Consider the following 13,583-nt stretch of genomic DNA (forward strand, 5'->3'; position numbering starts at 1 on the left):
TCTCTTCTTGCTGTCCCTGCTTAGCTTTGCTTTTAGCAGGAGCGTCACATCTTAAATTAAAAAAGTTCTTTTACTCTGTAAAGATTGTAGTTTAGCATTTTCAAATGGGTGGTTATGACCACTCTTATGTTTGGCAGGGCGTTTCCACTGTGCCATTTCAGGAGTTATAATAACAGGCTTGCTTACCAATTATTCAGTCATGTGTCCTTTTTCATGAAACAAATAATTGCACCTGTCCAAAGCAGTGTGCAATAATTGTCAATTATAGACTTTACCGAAGAAAGCCTTTGTGGATGAAGTTTCTGATCTTTATTTTCTAAAGTGAAAAAGGTTAAATAGTAAATTGAGTGAACAGTAAATGAAACGGAAAGTTTCAGGATTTATTAGACCGGTTCAGTGGCAAATTTTAATCCTTCAAGTCCACACTGAAAGCATTTTGAAAGAAAATAAAGAGAATCATTGTACCTTTCATTGTATGAGAACATATTCCACAGGATATTGCCATTTCAGGGTGATTTAATGCTTAATCTAGAAAAAAAAATAGTTTTAGCAAATTGTTGCTTATAAAATTAATGACTGTCTCATTTATAACAATCATGTGGACATTACTTGCAACATTCATCAGCCACCCTGAAAATGACAGTGCTGCAGTTTTATATTAGCTTATCCACTGGGCTAATTCTGTTTGTCGTGCAATTAAGGAAGTCTGGCAAACTTAAATGTTACAAAAAGCTATGCTCCATACCTGAAATTAATTTCCACGACCACAGTGAACTTTGAATTTTAATAAGCTATTATCTCATAATCTGCATTATAGTTAAATGGTATAACTACTACACACGCACACTCACAAAAAGAAAAGCCTAATGAGGTTTGCATGACTTATTGTCGGGCTTGCAGTCAGCTTCATTTATAGCCATGCTAAACTGATTTGGAAAATATTATTAAACCTACTGAACCATCCTTTCTCTAATAATTAGAGAGCAACCTCAACATTTTTATTACTATATATATACATATACACACACATACACACATTGATGCTGTTTCATTCTGCAACCCAAACTAAACCTTTTGAGCCTCTCTCTCTCATCTCTTTGCTGCTGCATGCCCAGAATGTTAAACTGCTAAAGAATAGAGCCTATTTCTAAGGCTTCCTTCCTCTTCCCTTGTGTTTAAACTGGAAAATCACCATACATCCACCTTTGGCTGATGTTAAACTCTGCGTTGAGCAGCAAAGAGGATAAAGCCCAAACAGCTTTGACATCCAGAGACGATATTGATATATTTCAGACCTTTCTGCTTTTGAAATACTGCATGACACTTCACTGCATAAATATTGTTTGTTTTCGCATTTCTGTCCTTGACACTTTCTCCAAAACAGCCCACCAAACAAAGAGTTTCACTGGTAGTATTGGTGCTGCCGATTTTCACGCCATGGTTGTGCATTTAAGTCTCAACTCTCTGAGAACACCTTAATCTCTGCCACAAGCAGGGGCTGACGAAATAGGTCATATTGTATCCAAACATTAAAATAAAATGTTTTTAATTAACAAAATAATAAAAAATCGAGCATAACAATCAGTGTGTGTGTTTTCAGTCACTGAAACTATTCAGGAGGCTGTTTCAGGTCATTAATCTGACCCTGAAGGTTTTTCTTCTTATAGTTGTAAAACTTCAAAGGCTGGAATAGTGATAACATGAATGTTAATATGCATGTTATTATAACACCAACATTTTATCTGCCATTTCAGGATTCAGTGGAGTAACAGTGTCTCCCTGTGTGTGTGCTACACTGTTCATTGTTTTTGCCAGTCAGCTGCGTATGTTTGTGCTGGCCCTCCCTTCACTTATAAAGAGACAATAGTGAAGTTGCAGAATGTAGTCCAGAGCTTTCCCTAACAAAGCCAAAAACCAATGTGTGTATGATATTGTGCGCTTCCAAATTTATCATTTTAGCTCAGAGTGAGATTCCCTTCGACTGTTTTGCTGCTTTCATCTGGCCTCTGTTTCAGTGTGTGCACGTCTGCTCTGTACTCCTCAGTGTCATACACACACGAGTAAAATATTTCGAGTTGCCTACAGTGGACATGCCAAGTTGCCAACAGTGCAGCAAAACATCTTTTATACCACAACTGGGGTATTGTGCTATCCATTTTGGCTGAAAGCAGTTTTTCTTTTAGACAATTTCCTGCATGCACCTGCACTATTATTAGTTGTGTCTGAGCTGGGACCTCTTGTCAGCTCTCCATCAATCACTTTTCAAAATAATCACCTATAGACAGCTTCTTTAAAAGATGATAACAGCTAAATGGATTCTTTAGTCCATCACTGTCCAATGACTGACATATTACACATAGTTGTAGAATGAGGGTAGCTGCACATGAAATAATTCAATTCAGTTTGACTGGATTTATACAGCTCCAAATCACAAGAACAGTCACCTCAACACACTTCATGATGTAAAGTAAAGAGAGAAAACCCAGCAACCGTGATTAGCAAGCTGTTGGCAACAGTGGGAAGGAAAAACTCCTTTTTAAGAGGAATAAACCTCCAACTCAGGGAGGGGCAACCATCTGCTGTAACCGGTGTTTAAAATTTCCGCACAAAATGATAGCCACAGTCTAGAGCAGCGGTCTCCAACCTTTTTTGTGCCACGGACCGGTTTATACCTGACAATATTTTCACGGACCTGCCTTTTAAAGGTGTCGTGGATAAATACAACAAAATAAAACCAGTACCGGTACCAAAAAAATAGATTTATTTATAACACACGGGAAAAGACCCAGGGAAACAGAGTTAATGATAAAAACGATTAAAAACAATAACGCTAAAAACCGGTACGGGGCTGTGGCCCGGGGGTTGGGGACCGCTGGTCTAGAGCCATGCTATAGCTTTTTGAAGCTTGAGTTTTAATATGGTATTACTGTTATTACATTATGTGTGCAACAACAAACCTACCCAGATATATTAGATAAGTCTGCAGTTTTTTAATGTATCTCTGCTGCTCTGTCAAAACAGTTGAACTCCACTTTGTGATTGCAGGGGTGGTAAATTCTACATGCGTTAGTACCATGGTATCAGATTACACTCTTGACTTGATGATAGGCCTGTTGTATTCTCTTGCTTTAGTTGAACTAGACTTTGTGTGGTCATGGAGTGTTGATAATTGCGGATAAGGCACAGGTTGGCTGTGTAATTCAAGGGGATGAACATTAATTTACACTGAAAGACACTAGCTGTGATTTGTTCCTCTTATCTATATGGATCTCTGTCTGCATCGTGTGCACTATAACTGGCGCTGCTGCCATCATTATGCTGCTATGGAGACAGGAGGGCGGACAAGGTCTCATCCAAATCCATCAGCAAGTCTGAGTTATTCAGCCCTGCCCTGCTCTGGACAGGCTCAACCGTAGAGTTCATACCAAGGGAGGGGTGTGGGGGCTGCTAAATCATTCTGCATCAAATGGCAGCTTTAGAAAATCAATGCTTCTCCGTTTTTTTTTTTTCTGCAGACAGAAGTGCATGGGGTGAGCAGAGGAGGATGTAGAGTGATGGAGGAATACTGTCTGTCTATAAAGAGAGGATATCATCTTCATGTTAATGAAGATGAAAGGGTCATAGAGGCAGGGGCAGCAAGCAGGAACCAATTAGAGGTAACCAGACTTCATCAGCAGGGGCTACTATATAGAAATGGTATACAACATTATCGCAAAGGGTGGCCATCACATTGAGTAACACGCTTCATAAAGCAAACCTAGTGCACTTACATGAGTGGGGGTCATGCTGAGCTTAGCCTGAACTATGACCTTGAAACACAGGCTGTTGTGTGGCTAAAAAAACCCACCTGGCCTCATCTACTAATCAGCTAAATGCATGAAATGGAACTCAGGGAGAGGTTTCCTATTTTCTGACTTCCATTTGTCTATAAAATCCAACAGCAGAAAAAGGATCTGTGTAAGGCTGAGCTGAGGAGAGATTCAGAAATGTCTCAGTCCCATGTGCAAAATGAAAACTAAAACATCAAACCAAGTGATTAATTTTTCTTGTAATTGTTTGTTAAAGGAATTTTCAATAGTAAAGCGTGGGCCATGCCCCCCCTGATTAGAATATTAAGGTGGTACATGTGTGCCTTGAGATTTCATTTGTATTAGTACGTTCCTGAAGAAGCCATCTCTTTCAAATCATGTGGTGTTCATTTATCCCACCGGTTTTTGATCCAGAACTATTTTGTTGCTCTAGATTGTAGGAATTGTAATTAACAGAATACCTCATTAGTAGTGGAGAAATTCAGTGGTGAAGCTCAGGTGCTGAAAGAAAAGCTACAGATTGAGAATGAACACCAACAACTGAATCGTCAGAAGAGTAATAAACAGTTTGGGATAACAAAAATAAGTACTCACAGTAAGCGCTCAAGTGAAAATAGGAGCTATTTCTGAGATTTAAAGCATGCGACCAGAAGACATCATACTTGTGTGTTGATTAGAGATGTGATTAAAAGTTTGTGTGAGCTAAAGAAGAAATTCCAAAGTGGTCTGCGGCATTAATAAGTGTTGGGCTGCCTGCATAGCAACAACTTCACAAGGCTCGGCTCTTTCATCCTTGAGGTGTAACAGTGTTTTTAAAATTCCTGAATTTTCTATGTCATCTGAAATACCTCCACCCCCTATTTTTATTAAACTGATACTAATATTGAGGTGATCCCTTGTAGTGCAATGTGCATCTTTCTCCACCAGAGGCCAGTCTGGAGGATAAGGAAGCAGAGTTCAGTGAGCTGTGAAAAGTACCAATTGTTGTTTAGATTTTTTTTAAAAAATGGTAATAAGTAAAATGGAAAATTCTTCTTCACCTGTATCGTGATATTTTCAGTTAAATCCCATTGATAAGCGTCAGAATTAGACACACTGCTGGTGGCACAATCACCAGCAGCTCAGGGTTTATTTCCTTACCCACACTATGTGGGAGTTGGTCCCCAGAGTGCCATCCATTTATAAGTGCATTGGTAGAACTTTACAAGAAGTGATATAGTGTGAGTTAAAACAAGAAACCATGAAACATCTGTCAGCTGTCAGGAATAGCAGGGCCATGGGAGGGGACAGGCAGTTCCCAAAACAACTGAAATGGATGAGCGCATTTTGTTTTGTAATTGGAGAGAGGGGACTCGTGATTGTGTTCTTTCAAGTGTCACAGGACAGTGAACTTTTAGAAGAAAAGCATCCCGCTGTCACCTTACGTTTAGGCATCATTATCAGGTGCGCATGAAACAGTTCACCTTGTCGCTCACCTTGCCTGCCATATTATTTGTGCAATTTGCTCTGAAGTCAATCAGTCAATCAAGCTTTGTTTGTACCTTTCACAAAGACCTTTCACAGAGGTTAGTGTGGTTCAAAGTGCTTCACAGGCATAACAGGAAGAAAAAGAGAAATCATATGCAATAATAAAAAAATTGGGAAAACAAAATGACAAAAGAAAACAAAATAGTAGATTTAAAAAAAATCATATGAAATTACCTATAATGACAACTGTAATGTTATAGTGTATTATTTTCTGACATTTAGAAAAAATAACATTGACATTATTTAGCTAATAAGTCATGTGTCTGCTGAACTAGATAACATTTTTAAATAAATAAACACATAAATATATATAATTTATGCATGTGTCTGTTTATTTTGTAAAAGTGGATTGATGGTAAATCAAATCAAAGCATGAAAATATTTTTAAAATTGTTCACTTCAAAAGCATGCACCCTGAGAAGGGAAGCTGCTGTATTTGTCTGATTTAAATACACAGAAATAATAAAACTGCAAAATAAATCAAAGCAAAGTTTAATATTTGCTTAAGACAGACCTAACGATTCAGCGATTTCATTTCTTATGCCGCAAAATGTGCCATCCATCCCACCGTTAACAGTGGAAGTTTCCAGAACAGTGCTGAACAGTGCAATTTTGTGCTAGGTTGATGTCTTCCAAAAAGAGGAGACAAGACAGATGAAGCCCAACTAAAGCCCAACAACCTTTCCAACATTACCTCTTCTCTCAGCCCCTTTGTGTTATTAGTATCACATCGCTCACCTTGTCTGCCATGGCTCAGAAGTAGATTTATATCCTTGGTTTGGCGCTCAGGCCTTCTCAGGTGAGTGAAGGTGGAGACTGTAGTCTTAGTAGTAAGGAAGAGAAATAATGGACCCGAAATGGTTTTCTGCATCAGATCATGAGTGATGGCACTTCCTCACTGGTGAGACAGGTCTCTGTAGTGGCTTTCATACTAACATGCTTTTCTTTTTTTGCTCTCTCTTTCTTTGTAAGTTGAAACCTAAGAAAAGTTGAAGACTTAAACAACATAACTATCATTCTAAATTTATTTTGTGATCTACAGGGGTGCCTCTGTGCAGATCTGTTTAACTGCTTCTTTTAAAAGATGCCAGCTGATCGCTGAGAATTTGAAATGTACAGTGTTTCTGTGCATATTGTCATAAATACAGAAGTAAACAGACATCTTCTGTGCCTTCTGTCCCCCATGGGAGTCATGCACGCTTCATTTTAACAGACGAACCAGATGGATGAACAGTTTTTTTTTCTTTTTTCAGCAAGTACTGAATTTAAAAAATGGAAAATATCGCAGTGTCTGAAAAGTCAAACTAATGCTACAGTCAGTTTCTCAGTCTGATACTTATGGAGTTTTTTGTTTTTTTTAAAGGAAGTTGTCGTATTCATGTTTTAGTTGTAAAAGACTCTGTGATTAAACAGTACAACAAATGTTTACAACAAAAACTTTAGCTACAAAGGTGTTGATTTGTAAAAAACAAAACAAAAAACAAAACCCAAAGTCATTATCATTTTCATCAGGATCAGTTTGTTTCCACACTGATTCTTTATACAACTGCAAATGTGAATCCTCTGCAGTAGAGATTTAAGTGTATATTACAAAAGTATTCATGGTGTTCTTGTCCACTCACCTGCCTAACAGTCCATTCCAACACTTGACTGTACTTACCTCAACAAGATTAGTTTGTTTTGTCTCTAAAATTTCTAGTAAATTAGCAGCAATGTGTAAACTTCAGTGAAACTCTCAAGCGGCTTGAATAACAAAAATGAGTGGACTGCTGAGTGCTGTAAGCATATGGGCGACTGTTTTACAGCAAGCTTTTGGGCTCTGCAACACAGAAATTGCTGTGGGTGACCTATCTGAACTAAGTCTCAAAGGCCATTATTGGACAGTAAGAGAGATAGCTAACAAGCATGTGGTTACAGGAAAACGAAGGTCCCCCCTGGTGTGAGGTGCAGACAAAGTGTCAGTTCGGGTCACAATCTCTCTTTTTATAAATATATCTGGACACAAACTTGCAACTTTCATGTAGCAGAATTTTAAAATAAGAAAAAACCCCCAACACATTCTCAAGTAGTGATATTGAACAAGCCTTTAAAATGGAGTTGGACATTGGCTGTTTCCAGCTATAAATCATACACTGATGAGCCAAAACATAATGACCTCACCTGCTTAATATTTGATGGCAAAACAACTCCAAATTACTGAGGAATGGGCTCTACAACACCTCTTAAGGTGCCCTGATTGATTTGGTATCAAGATGTTTGCAGCAGTTCCTTTAAATTCAGTAGTGCATAAAACCTTACAACATGTCTCCCTGGATGACGATAAGGAGGACTCACCAGTGCTGACTGGAAGCATCCCACAAGCCCTGCCATTTTTGGAGATGCACTGACCCAGTCTTCAGTCGAGAACAAATAGCTGTTGTCAAAGTTGCACAGGTCTGTTAGTTACACATTTTTCCCCCTGGTTTCAGCATAACTTTGAAAACTCCAAATCTAAAATATCCCCAAACTTTGAATGCTCGATTGTTACAAAACAATTAGTGTCATTGAAGACCTGACAGCAGGGATGGACTGGCCATCTGGAGTAATAAGATTTCCTCTCTATTGTTTAAAGCAATCCCCTCTCATCTAATAACACTCACTGTTTTAATCATCATTTTCAATAGTGGAGTATTTATATCAGATATGTGAGGTGAATAAATGAGAAATATGATTAAAATGTCCAATTCAGCAGTAGTCATGGTACTAACCCTCAGTTTCTTTGTTGGGAATAGCACTACTTAGTGAAGTGACAATGTTTATGAGTAGGCTTCAAATGCACATTTATATAAGACAATTGAATAAAAAGCTATAGCTTAACCACATACATTGTATTTGACTAGACGTCCTGAAATAACTCTAATGCTTGGTGTTTAGGCAAACGTTAATGGATTGTTAAAAAAAAATCCTATCCTTTCTGTTTCTGTTCTTTTCTCTTTAATGATAGCTTGGCTTTGCACAGGGAGCCTCTAATTGCATTGAACAGTAATGACGGTAGCCACTTACGAAACCCTCCACTAAAGTTCAAGTAGCCTGAGACTTTTTCTAGTCCCAACAACCCTGACAGAGCGAGACGTCTTTTCTCTCGGCTACAGCTGTGTTTTGATCTTGCAAAAAGCGAGGTGCGTCAAAGAATCAGCCGGGGTTATTGTACAAATTAAATCAATCAATCAATCAATCAAATAATTTACCATCAGAAATTCAAGACTTGTTAGCTTAAAAAACCCAAACCAAACAAAACCCAGAATGTTTCTTTCTATAATTTAAAGTACATGAGGTGGACCAATAGGAGAGTTTAGTTTGGGGTGTTATATGCTATCATTTTCTGCAAAGCAAATTTACCTACGGGTGTAAAATAAAGTAACCTTGAACCTTGTTATATTACACATGTTTACAGAGCTGCTGACATAGATTAGCATACATGTGAACAGTGCATTTATCTACATTTTGATGCAAATTTGACAGCAGATATCACACATAGAATAACAAAAGCTCAATTGAGCTGCAGTTCCAGCTTTGGCGCTCCAAAAAGAAGCAAGCAACAGAATTTGCTAAAATAATCTCTCTGCAGTCATTGTTAGGAGAACATTATTACAGCCAAATTCACCCCAAACCTTAACCTCTGTCACTTTGACATGTGTTTACACAACTCAAATGTGAGGAAGTAAAGTGGGCCAGGAACCCGCCTGTCAACATGCAGCTCCCGTGATTAAAGCCTTATTTACAGTCATCTCCCACAGCTCTTGATTGATGGTAGCCATCTCATTAACAACAAAGCAGTCCAAGGCCTCCTAACATGTCCAATAGACACGTTTTCCCTCACTCAGGCAGTTGCACTGCAATTAGAAGTCCCCTAGAAGCCAACTGTACTCCAGAAAAAGAGAAATGGATCATACTATAGCTAGCTCTTTTGCAGCTTTGATATTGTTTCAGAGGGCAGCGGAGAAAATGTAAAGAAGCAAGTGGGGAATGGGGCATAGAATTGAGGTTGGAAATAAGGTGGTGGTATCATGTGAATGATTTATTAATGTAGGTGGACACTTAATAATTACTTAACACACACACACATAGATCACCTTTACAGTATTTCTGTCAGGCAAAGGCGCAAGAATGGAAATGATATGTGATTGATGCCAGGAAGCATAGGCACAGCCCAGGGGGAAAGCAGTGCAAGGTCTTACTTATAAAAACATCAATCAAGGAGCATGGTCTGTGAAGCCATGGGCTGTGAAACACCAGAGGTCCCCCACCCCCACTCTTCACACTGTGAACAAGACTTGCCTCAAAGGGAAGTAGGATTCCTTTGCTCCGTTAATGAAGACATTGACGCCATGCGTGGCTGCTACATAGAAAAGAAACATATCACAGTGAGGATGACAGCAGTGTTGCACGTTGCACAAACCACAACTCAGTGTTGACGGTCTACCGCCCCTCCAAAGAAACACACACCACGCCATGAAATGGGCCGTATTACAGCCACAGTGCTATTTCTAAAAGTGAAGATTAATGCTAGTATATGACAAAACATGTGCAAGCTGAAATAAAGTAATAATGAAGTGTCCATTGGTGTCCTCACTTCTTCTCCTCGGCTGCACCAAAACACACTTTATCACAAACGTAGGAGGGGTGACAGTTCATTATGTTGTTTTCAAATAGGACCAGATTACAGTAAACCAACCTGCTATGGAAACCTGAACCCCACTGCAGGGATAAGATTAAATTTTATTCAGGTAGCATGCATGCATAGTTAATTTACAAAAGGCACGTCCACAAGGTAATTACTTTAAAAAGCTTTTAATGTTCAACTCTTAGATATGTTGAATTGAAAAGGCATCATTATGGCTCTGTCAATTCTTTTAGCTGTAAATACTAAAAAAAATCCTCATTGTTGTGTAGAAGTGGGGTTTTTTAACACTAGAGAATAGGGATGTTATAAAATCAATCAATAGATCGTCTCGAGTCAGATATGATGCGAAGATATGAAGTTGTTGAAGAAACAAACAGCCTTTGTTGCATCACTGTTACCAACTTATAAAGGCCTTAAACCTTACTGGCAAATCTATTTTGCACAAGTATTTCAGAGTACTTTACTGTACTTCATAATCCAGTCAGGTATCTTTTCCCACTGTATAGACACCTCAGGTTTTAAGAGACCTTAACAAACTATACATAAAATATTAATTTGTTTTTGAAGATATTGGATTTTGTGCTGTCTTTCACTGCAGCCTAGCTAAAAGAACTGAGGGGAGCTCATTTCATTAGGTTTCTTCCACAATATGGAAAAGTATGGAAAAGGTCATGTCTGGACAAAAACGAGCACCCGGAGAGCACAACCCCCCCTAAAACTTTGTTTTATTCTGATGTCAGCATTGCAATATGTTAATCTTTTTGTGTAAAAATACAATTTTAAAGAGAGAGGAAAAAAAGACAGTGATGAAAACATATTAATGTCACTGTTGTAACCATAACTCTTTATCTTCTGTTTCTCTCTTTTCCCCTTTGTCTTCCGTACTTCCGATTTTTCACATATGGATAATTTTCATTATGCTGGCTTGACTTGTCGCTGCCTTCATTTGTGTCTCTTCGTCACACTTGAGAACCTACCAGCCAAGTTATGAGAAATATATGCAACCTTAAGAGCAAGCACTATGAAAATAAACAGTCTCACATGCATGGCTGTGGCATATATAGTTCACATCACTTGATAAAACACCTCTGTAGGATACACCTGTGCTTTCTCAAGCTATGCTAGTCCAGAAGCCTTCTCTCTCCTTGACTTCATCAAGGTGGATTTTCTGCTACAGTCACACTCTGGAAAACAGAGATTAAAGGCTGCAGGGACCCGGTCTGCAACCGCTCGCTGTCAACAGCTCCCTTCAGAGCGGCACGGTGGTAATAATTCAGTAATACAACTGAGTTAGTCTGCTTTCAGTTTGAGATTGAATAGGCTCAAGGTGGCAAGTACATACAATCTGTTTGTGATGATATGGTGATTAAATGTGATAAATGAGACATCTGTCTATACACAGAACATTCATAGTATCACATCCACATTCACATGAATGTGAGATTCACATTGTGCACAAATGTTTTGAGGGACAGCAATTTAACTACAAAATGACACAGGTGCTTAGTAACCTTGCTTTTTTAAATGGACCAGAATAAAACTAGTTGACAACCAGTTCAGCTGAGTGACTTTTTGCAAAGAGATTTGTTGCAAATGAGTTGCACTTATCAACAAAGATTGATCAGAAGGTGTTCAAAGTCTGTCTGTGTTGTTATCTGCAAAGCTTTGCCAGTGAATCTGAGTCAGACTGCAACTGTTTGGAGACAAGTTGTCTCCCACCAGGCGACTTCCACAATCATCTTGTGACTGGAACATTGAGGATGTTGCAGTGTCTGACTGACCAGTTAGACCCTCCAACTACTTACAATTTGTCGCCAAATGTGGAAAAAAAAAACCTATGCTATACGCAGCCAACCACTAATTTGTTTTCTTTTTTCTTCTAGTTGCAAGGAGGTTGATGTCCTATTCTAGTGCAACTGACCAGTAAGAAGAAGGACGCGCTTTCATGTAGTTATGTGTGAGTATGACGTCTGTGTAATGGAAATAGAAGTAACAAGAGAAAGTGTCATTTATATAACAAAGATCTCCTCTGTGTCAGTTCACTTATCCCTCTTCGTTATCACTTCCTGTGGTATTTTTATTTGAACTTTTCTTGTGTGTCTTACCTGCCATCTTCTAATTGTTCCTGCCCCTTATTATTTCTACCAGTTCCCAATTGCTCTGGTGTAATTAGCTTTTTGTTTCTCTAGTTGTCCTTTGTCATTTTGCCTGTTCACCATTTCGCCCTCTCCTCCTACTTGCGTCTGCCTTGCTCGCTGAGTTTTGTCCCAGATTCCTTATAGTAAGACCAAATCCAGACATCAGCGACCAAATTAGCTTGAAAGGAAATATAGGGGAAACCTAACAAAGTGACACACTGCTGTAATCCCATTACATTTGTCTGTAATACACAAAAGTATCACATTCATCTCATTCATTCACTGATAAAATATTTATGTTATTTCTTAAGTCTGTACTGGAAAATGACAGAGTGGGCTACAACTGTGCAGTTGTGTGTGGAGATGTGTACGTTTCTTAGAATTTATGGTGTAAAGGACAAAAATGTGTGAGAAGCATAAAGATTGTTGCCAGGCCAGACACAATTATCCACCACATCGCTCTTCAAGCTCCTGCAAAGGCAACATACTCACACAACGCTTTTAGCAAAATGTCTCCAGAGTGACTAAATAGTAGCATCATTTAGTTAACTTCCACTTAAGGGAGAGATGTTCCTTTTTCATGGATTGCTCACAATTTCTGCAATTTGAAGAAAATGTTGTGCTATAAAAGTTTAGGTTCAGTCGCTTTGTATAATTTAGACCAAAGCTGCCTAGAACATCAGTTTTCCATATCTGTCTCGTGTTTTTATGTACAGGGTGCTTTTTTGTGCTAGCTTGCTTCTCCACTTCCTTCACTTGCATCTCTTAATCATGCTTTAGCGCCTACCAGTGTAGATGTGAGAAAGAGGTACAAGCAAGGGCTGAAGCTGCCAATTATCCCGATATATGACCCCGCATGCAAGCACAGTGCGAATAAACTGTGTTACGTGTGGATGTGCAGCATACGCAGTTCATGCCACTCGATAAAAGATTTCAGCTTAGGATATACCTATGTTCCCTAACTCTTAGGCCCTCCAGAAGCACTCTCCTTATCTCCTCCAAGGTGGATTTAAGAGATTGGAAGAGCTTCCATGAGAGTGTGTGTGGGTGGGGGCATGGTTTCCACGTTATGGAAGAAAAGGTAGCAACAGGAAGCAAAATATAACATGCTTCCTGTTTTATTTTGATTTTACAGCTTCAATCCTCCAGAAATAGTTAGAATGTAACATGCAGGCATTTTAAAATGTGAAATTTAAATTTAAAGGTGTTATTCTGGTTTTATTTCCACCAAACAGTACATCACCTACAGTAAGTTGTCTCTTGTACGCAGATGTTGAACAGTGTGGAGATGTGAGTCAGGAAAGTATTAAATTTTGAAATGAAAACTGTGCAGCTATACCCCGTATCATGGTTTGTCATTTAAAAGCAGAACTAATATGAGTGGTGCCTGAAGTCATGGAACCTTAGTGTTGTACCTCGGTAGAATTATTTACGGGCCAGTCATTA

The 13,583-nt window shown here is 38.7% G+C and overlaps 1 protein-coding gene across 2 annotated transcripts in view; it reads left to right on the forward strand.

Annotated features, from left to right (window-relative positions):
* The window catches only part of LOC109197485 (serine/threonine-protein kinase pim-1), a 44,169-nt gene that overhangs the window by 20,594 nt on the left and 9,992 nt on the right, over positions 1-13,583 (forward strand). For both annotated transcript variants that reach the window (XR_003216922.1, XR_003216921.1), the window contains exon 11: positions 11,883-11,956. The gene's annotated coding sequence lies outside the window, so the exon portion shown is untranslated. The remainder of the gene's footprint in view (positions 1-11,882; positions 11,957-13,583) is intronic.

This window comes from Oreochromis niloticus, linkage group LG16 (genome assembly GCF_001858045.2).
Source record: "Oreochromis niloticus isolate F11D_XX linkage group LG16, O_niloticus_UMD_NMBU, whole genome shotgun sequence".
In the NCBI taxonomy this organism is placed as follows: Eukaryota; Metazoa; Chordata; class Actinopteri; order Cichliformes; family Cichlidae; genus Oreochromis; species Oreochromis niloticus.